The sequence below is a fragment of the Bos indicus x Bos taurus genome, chromosome 23 (genome assembly GCF_003369695.1).
Source record: "Bos indicus x Bos taurus breed Angus x Brahman F1 hybrid chromosome 23, Bos_hybrid_MaternalHap_v2.0, whole genome shotgun sequence".
In the NCBI taxonomy this organism is placed as follows: domain Eukaryota; kingdom Metazoa; phylum Chordata; class Mammalia; order Artiodactyla; family Bovidae; genus Bos; species Bos indicus x Bos taurus.
Genome location: NC_040098.1, coordinates 28,806,225 through 28,814,889, shown reverse-complemented (window position 1 = coordinate 28,814,889; position 8,665 = coordinate 28,806,225). Strand labels below are relative to the sequence as shown.

The 8,665-nt window shown below is 50.4% G+C and overlaps 1 pseudogene; it reads right to left on the bottom strand.

Moving 5' to 3' along the window:
- Positions 1-4,785: 4,785 nt before the first annotated feature.
- LOC113881447 lies at positions 4,786-8,208 on the bottom strand (annotated as a pseudogene).
- Between the last annotated feature and the right edge of the window lie 457 nt (positions 8,209-8,665).

Sequence of the window (8,665 nt, the reverse complement as noted above, 5' to 3'; positions counted from 1 at the left end):
TATTAAAACTGCTCTTTAAATATACACATCTGGATTTCATTTTGTTTTGCATGCTGGGAAGGGACAGTGTGTAAGATTCTGGGGAAAAGGAGCGTTTTCTCTCAGCCTTGAGGAGACTCTAATAATCCCCCACCTCTCTCTCCCTCCAGATCCCATTCTGGCAGCTTCAGCATAAAGGGCTGGGGGATAATGCAGTGGGACACCTGGGGCCAGAGTTCAGTGGCTGAGCCTGGGGGGGAATCTCCCCTGAGCAGTTGTCACCCTCCTGTGATGAAGCAGAGCTGAAGGGCGATGTTGGGGGAGGGGACAGGACAGGGCTTGGGGGCTTCTGATCAGGAGGAATATGGGACCATCTGCTTCTAGGGAGCAGTGACTGTTGGGGATGAGTGTCCTGAACTGAGACGATAAAGGAGCCCAGAACCGGGAGGCATCAACCAAGCAGCAGCATCCCCATCAGCTCAGGCTGATTTGCACAGGGCAGATGGGAGGTGAGACTTCTCCATCGGACCCTCAGTTGTTCCTGACTTGTGGTCTGGGGGCACACAGGTGAGCGGTGCTCTCCTTGGTCAGGACAACCTTAGCCCCACCCAGGTAAAGCATCTGTGGCACGCGTGTTCTAAGGGGCACCTCCCACAGACCCGAGACAGATGACAGGAGCACTTTCTGCAGGAGGACCTGACTGGAAGCAAGAGGGTGGCCAAGGGTTCTCCCTAGGCAGGGCCTGTTCCCTCCCTGCCTGGTGCACACGATGCACACAGTAAGGTAACGGGAATAGAGAACTCATTCCATATCTGTTTATCTGAATGGGATGATATATTCTTTCATGGTTTTACTCAAGGTTAACATCATTCACGCAGTTTGCATGCATGTTTCAAGTGTTCTTGCATTTTAGTAAACTCTCAGGTGTCATTTATTGCACTCAGCTCTCATTAAGCATAAACTTTCATCCTCATTCATTTTCTTGTGTGATTATTTAATCAAAGGCACACTTGTCTGTAAGTTAAGAAGTCAAATATTTGTGCATGATTTCTCATGATACAGACTCTTATTATAATCCTGATTCTTCTCAATTTCTGCTTTCCCGTTGGTGACCACTTTGAATACTTTTTAGCTGATTCTTTCGGCTTTTATTTCCAAATCTCTAACATGATCCCTTGTTAGAACTGCTGCTTGATTTTTCTGTCACAGCCACTGTCTGCCGCATCACACAGTGGCTGATGCAATAGTTGATAGTCATTGCTTTCACTCTTCCCATTCCTTCAGCTCCCACTTTATTTACATATTGATCATACTTAGTTCATTCAGCTTTTTATTTTCCCTACTACACTTGTCAAGAAAAAAGATGCTCAACTTAAGATGTGAGTTAAGTTTTATTTGGGGCAAAATGAGGACTGCAACCTGGGAGACAGCACCTCAGATAGCTCTGAGAAACGGCTCCACAGAGGTACGGAGGGAAGGTCAGTATATATGATTTTGGTGAAGGGGGGAGTTCAGTGCAATCAAGTACTTGTCTTCCAAAGGTTTTCTGCTAGTCACAAGGAGCTGATTTCACTGTGAAAGGATTTAATGCTTTTCTACATATGAGAAAGTGAAGTGAACCAAAGGACTGGAAAAGGTCAGTTTCATTCCAATCCCTAAGAAGGGCAATGGCAAAGAATGTTTAAACTACTGTACAATTGTACTCATTTCACATGCTAGCAAAATTATGCTCAAAATTCTTCAAGCTAGGTGTCAGCAGTATGTGAATTGAGAACTTCCAGATGTACAAGCTGGGTTTAGAAAAGGCAGAGGAACCAGAGATCAAATTGCCAGCATTTGTTGGATCACAGAGAAACCCGGGAATTCCAGAAAAACACTTACTTCTGCTCCATTGACTATGCTTAAGCCTTTGACTGTGTGGATCACAACAAACTGTTGAATGGTCTTAAGGAGATGGGAATACCAGACCACCTTACTTGTCTCCTGAAAACCTGTATGCAGGTCAAGAAGCAACAGGTAGAACCAGACACGGAACTACGGACTGGTTTAAAATTGGGAAAGGAGGATAATAAGGCTGTACATTGCACCCTGCTTATTTAACTGATATGCAGAATACATCAGGCAAAATGCCAGGCTGGATGAATCACAAGTTGGAATCAAGATTGCCAGGCGAAATCAATATCAACAACCTCAGATAAGAACATGATACCACTTTAATGGCAGAAAGGGAAGAACTGAAGAGCCTCTTGATGAGGCTTTGTTTTTGCTGATTATGTTCTATGAAGCTCTCAGGAATTCAGCTCTAATGATTCCCCTGTTTGCATGAATGATTCAAGAAGTGTAGATACTTTGGATATTCCATCAGTTTTTCCTTTTTTGGAAATGTCATCCTGGACCCTGCTGACGAGCTCCCACCTGGTCTGGATTCTTCTGCATCTGGAGCAGAGCCATCCTCCTAGGATCTCCCTCCACCACCATCTGGGCAGCACTTTAAAGTGCTGTGGATACTGCATAGCACAGGGAACTCTACGCAGCACTCTCTAATGGTGTACATGGGGAAAGAATCTAGAAAAGACTGAATATATTTCGAGCTGATTCACTGTATTGTACAGCAGAAAGTGACACAGCATTGTAAATCAAATACACTCCAATGAAAACAAAACAAACAAACAAGTAAGCAAGCAGATGTCTACCCCGGATGGCATTTATCAGTCGCTTGTTCTTTCAGCCAAACCCGAGTGCCTGCATTGTACCAGGTCAAGTTCCAGTTCCAGATCTTTGCTCTAACAATTGAAATTTGACATTCTTGTCCATCCCTCTCTCCCCCTCACCTGATTAGGAGCATTTCCACATTAGGAGAATTCCACACTGAAAGAGTCTTGGTAGGAGGCAGAGACCACCTTCCTCCATTAAAGAAGAAAACCCACTTTCCCACATATTCTTGCCAGAGCACACAGCATGATGCTGAGGTCCCAGCACTCAGGTGATCACATGCCAGACTCTACTCAGGACGTTGTGACACAGAGAAGCTGGAACTATGCAGGATGCATCTGACAAGGGTGTCGAGAGTGGGAGTCACACCACCTCCAGTTGTCGGGAGCCTCAGTGATGGCCGTCCTCAGCGCGGGGTCCATGCCCAGCACAAGGGGCTCACTGTGTGAGGAGTGACGGTGTGCCCCAGCAGGGCCAAAACTTCCTTTGTGGGACCTGGCCTCGAGTGGACACTGTGGATCCTGTCCCCGTGGAGCCATATATATATAGTACTGTATGTCCAACTTTATTTGGATCCCATTGTTAGCTCCAAGAATAAGTGAGGAGAACTCAACCTGGAGAATAGTTTCAGAGAGCAAGGATTTCATTACGCTGAACTGTGAACCACTGCCTAAGTCTTCAGGTGGAATAAGAACTACATTATTTCTCAACATCACACCTCATAATTGACAATATGAATTGTCAATATAAATTCCCTTTTCTTTCTGAAGAAAAAAATGCTTTTAAATGTGGATTTAAGACTCCTCTCTGGCCACTCGATGTCATATACCTCAGGGGTTCCCAAATTGGCTGATCATTGAATTGCTTGTGGGGCTTCTTACGAAATGCACAGCCTCTCCCCAGAACCACCTTCTCAAAGTATTAGGACAAGACCAAGGATTGCTTCTTTAACAACCTCTGTATGTGAGGCTGATACACAGCATGTGGGAATCCTGGTCTATGATCATTCTTGCTACTAAAAATATGATCTGAAGACCAGCAGCATCAGCACCAACCTTATTACAAATGCAGATTCTCAGGCTCCAATCCCACTGTCTAGATCTAATGCGGGTCCAGGGGAGCACCAGCATCCCCACCCTGGACACCGCACTAATCCTACAGGCTCCTCCACTGCATCACTCACCCTTCACCTGATTGTGTTCAGCAGTTAGACTGATGCTTCTAACGAGCAGTCATACCAGGTCATCTTCTAGTCAAACCATCTTATGAGTCCACATCTTTCACGGACATCAGACACCTTATAATATGCTGGAGGCCTAGCCCACATGATCTGGCCAGACACTGGATCTCATGTCAATTCCTCGCTCCTCCAGCCACACCTGCCTCCTGGCTCTTCCTTGAACACACACACTCTCCTGCCCTCTTGCATTTGCACTGGAGGCTCCTCTGCCTGGAGAGAACTACCCCCAGACATGCTTCTGGACATTCTTTCATGTCCTTCACATCTTTACTCAAATATCATCTCCTCAACGAGGCCTACACTGACCACTCTAGTAAAACAGCCACATTCCCTGTACCCACACACTTATACTCTGGGTCACCTTCCTCAGAGCACTTGCCAATCTCTAGGCAGACACCTCCCTCACTTATTAGGCTCACTCTGCCCCCCTCACCAGAACACACTGCACGAGGCCAACAAAGGGTGTCTGTTGTTAGTTCACGGAGGTTTCACAGATGCAAAAATACAGCATCATCTATCAGACACACAACAAATACCAGATGAAGGAATGATCAGTGTAGACGCCGCTGCATTCTATCTTCATTAATGTGGACTCAGACCACTTGCTCTCTTGCAGCAGCTACAGCACCTCATCCACTCACACTGATATCAGTGCTGCCTGTGCTTTCCCAAGAGCTGATCAGCCCTCCCTCCCACACCGACCGGTCTGCACTCTACACATAACGATATTTTCTCTTCAGAAAACAGCCCAGGCGGACAGGTCACATATTCCTCCTGCTGTGAGTATTAGGCAGCACTTTTTAAATCCAGGAGTTTGGATTGGAAGAGGTCTGCAGTTTCCCCACCTCATCACGTTACGCTAATAGGAGCAAAGACACATTCACACGCAGCTGCAGAAAGAGGGGTCCGGGGATCTGACGTCACAAAGTGGACCGAGTATCACTCAGTCCCCACAAGGCAGCTGTCTCACAGTGTGAGACAAAAGAATCAGGAAGCAGTTCAGTCAGTCATGTAAGGGCTGACATTCTCCACAGCCCCCCACACGCTCACATGTCCCACTCAGAGACCCCCGCCACCCAGTGTGTCCCCTCTGCCCCAACTCCTCTCCCAATCTAGACGCCCCAGTGTCTCACCTTTAGGAACTGTGAGAGACACGTCAGAGCCCTAGGGACTGTCACTGCCTGGGGGAGAACAAAACCAGGATGTGGTCAGAACCCACAGGAGAGAAACTGGAGAAGGCACTGTGAGGAGGGTGAGTCCCGCATGGCCTCCTGTCTGCACCCTCACAAGGGTCTCAGGAATCATTCCCTCCGTACTTACTTGCAACCTGGGTGTAGCCCCTTCCTTTTTCACCTGTGAGAAGAAAGTATCACGTGAGCGACCAGGGACAGACTGAGTCGTGAGACCCTAGAACTCCCTAGTCCTGGACAACAAAGAACTTTTCAGAACTGTGACCAAAAATCCAGGACAGGCTCAGGAACATGAAGGAAGGAGACGTGGGGGGACTGGACCAGCTGTCCTGGAGGACATGTCTTGGCAGAGACATTCCGTCCTGACCTTCAAATGCTGAGAAACAGGCCCCCACTGGAATGATGAAGATGAAAAATGTGTCTTTCATTTTCACATGTACTTTACAAAAGAGTCAGTTTTAGCATCAGCTCAGATTCCACAAGTGTGTGGAGGGTACTTTCCAGTAATAAGGCAGGCAAACTTGCACCTGGGCCAGAAACCCACCCAGTGAGACAAGAAAACTCAGATCCCTCCCTCCTTTCCCTACCTGAGTGCTTCTTCCTCCAAATCACAGCTCTAGTGACCATGAGGAGAATCAGGCCAACAATCATGCCCATGATGGGGATGGAGGGCTGAGGAGGTTCTGTGGAAGAAAAGGAAGGGGCCCAGACTTCAGGCTTCAGTCCTGACCTCGCTGATCGTGTCCAGAAGGGCTTCTGCCTTATCTGAGAGGAAGCTCCATTCCGACCCCCTCCTTACCCCATCTCAGAGTAAGGGGCTCCTCAAGCCCCTCATGCTGCACACGGCAAGTGTATCTCTGCTCCTCTCCAGAAGGCACCACCAGGGCCTCCCACTTCTGGAAGGTTCCATCCCCTGAAGGCCTGGTCTCCACAAGCTCCATGTCCTGGGTCTGGTCCTCCCCATTGTGCTGCCAGGTCAGTGAGATCTCCTCAGGGTAGAAGCCCAGGGCCCAGCACCTCAGGGTGACCTCATGGTCAGAGATGCGGTGATGGGCCACAAGTGTCTTTGGATGGTCTGAAGAGGAAGAATCAGAAAATTCACATTCCTTGGGCCACTGAAGCAGAACCACGTGACCATGCTGAGAATGGATGAGCTAATGGGTTTGAAAAGAAGCAGCACAAACACCAGACACCAGCCTGGACTCCCGGGTCTGGGAAAAACTTCTAGCTCTTGCAAAGTTCTGGAGTCAGGGTGAGTGCCAAGGTAGGAGACTCCATGGAAGGGGAAATGACAGAGTAATGGTCCTGATTTGGGTGGAGGCTGAATGTCTCAGAAAAGCAGGAGTCTGGCCTCCTAAGATGGTCTCAGAGTGAGAACCGTCCTTGAGAGAGAAACTCATGATTCACAAGATGGCAGTCAGGGTCAAAGGGCACTGCTGACCAGTTATTTCAGGGATGGTTTTCTGTTTCTTATCCAAAAACACTGACTGCTTTAACTGTCCTTCAGAGAAATGGGGCCACTGGTGTGTCACTGTCTTCTATAGAATATGAAAACCTGGGGGGATTAGCCCTTTCCAGACAAGAAGTTGGGGCGGTGCTCCCAGAAGGAGCCCATTTTCCTCTCCTCGTGGAAAGCTGACTCCAGCCTGAGAGGAAATCAGGGAGGCCCGGTGCCCCTCATACCTGCGCGCAGCAGCGTGTCCTTTCCTGTCTCCAGGTGTCTGAGGAGCCACTGCACGCACTTGACCTCCAGGTAGTTCCGTTGGAACTCTGCCTCCCCGGAGATTTCCCACTTGCGCTTGGTGATCTGAGCCACCGTGTTCGCCGCGGTCCAGGAGCGCAGGTCTTCGTTCAGGCGAGGTAATCCGCACCGTCATAGGCGGTCCGCCAGATCCCGCGGAGGAGGCGCCCGTCCAGCCCCACGTCGCAGCCAAACACAAACTGGAGGGTGTGAGACCCTGACCCGCCCCAACCATCCGCCGTGATTAAATCCAAACTGATAAAGAAACCGGGTAAAGTCTCCCGCGCCCCGCCCCCGCCTCCTCCCGAATCGGGGGGCGGTGAGGGTCCCGCAATGTCGGGGTGACCCTCGGACCCAGAGATTCGGGGCGACACCAGCCGGTCCCTGGGGATGGGGGTCGTGACCTGGACCCGGGCCCGCGTCGCTCACCGGCCTCGCTCTGGTTGTAGTAGCCGCGCAAGTTGTTCAAGGCTAACCGCATTCTCTGTTGAGCTTTCTTGGCATCTCGTGTCATCTCTTCCCAATATTCCAGCACATCCTGCTCCATCCAAGGCGCCCGCGGCTCCATTCTCGGATTCGCGGCGTCGCTGTCGAACCGCGCGAACTGTGTGCGGTCCACGTAGCCGACGGCAAAGAAACGCGGCTCCCCGAGGCCGGGCCGGGACACGCAGGTGCAGAAATAGCTCAGGGAGTGGGAGCCTGGGGGCGGGGAGGGGTGAGACCCGGCCCGATGTTCCTCCTGGAGCGGGTCCTGGGTCAGAGGTGATGAGGCCGGGAGTGGGGAGGGGGCTAGGGGCACGTGAGACCGAAAAGGTCGGAGAAGGACCGGGACTTGTTGGGGGAGAGAAAGAGGGGCGGGGAGCAGGGGAGGGACGGGACGGGACCAGGTGGGAGAGGACGGGTCTGGGCGAGGGCTGCGGCGTGTCTCCTCTCTGGGGATCCTGCCCCACTCCCACTACCCCCGCCCCGAGTCCTGGGCAGTCCCCTCGGCCCTCCGCGCAGAGGCCGTTCCCTCCCGACCCCGCACTCACCGGCCCAGGTCTCGGATAGTACCAGGACCCCCGAGAGCAGCAGGAGGAGGGTTCGCGGCCCCATGACCCGTATCCCTGGGGTCTGGGGAGAAGCTGAGTCCCGGCGGAGGGTGGGGGTGGGGGTGGGGGTGGGGGTGGGGTATCGGTGGAGACTATAACCTGGAACCTTGGGGCCGCTGATTGGCTTCTAGAAACCAGACACCCAATGGAAGTGAGAACTAGGGCCGCGACACGAGTGTCCTGGCAGAAAGGCACAACACAGTTTGCGAAGAGAAAGTGAAACTCGAGGAGACTAGGGATCCCCAACACAGTCCCTGCCCCAAACAAGGCCCTTGACTCTGAGAACCTGAGATCCTGAGGACCAGATCCGGTACCTGGGACTTTGCCCTGATCCCTCCTCTCCTGCACGGAGACCTCTGCAGTCACACTCTCCCCGAGTCCTGGCCCAGCGACTGTGTAGTCAGAGATTTTCAGAACATTTTGGTCAGGATATTTATACAGTCCTGCAAATTAGTGAGGACCCCAAGGATAATTTTGTTTATGTAGTTACTTCTATCGCTATTTCCCGTAGTAGAAATAACAGTATAAACATTTTCAACTAATTTATTTAGAATAATGTTAATAACCCATGATTTTTATATGAAAAATAACTATTTCTCCAAATAAACTCTATAGTGGCAACAGTGGAAGTTTTTTCATTATTATATTTTTGCAAGTCTTTTCCTTGTCTGTCTCACTGGATTTTATGTTTGCTTTTGCACCGAATCCATTA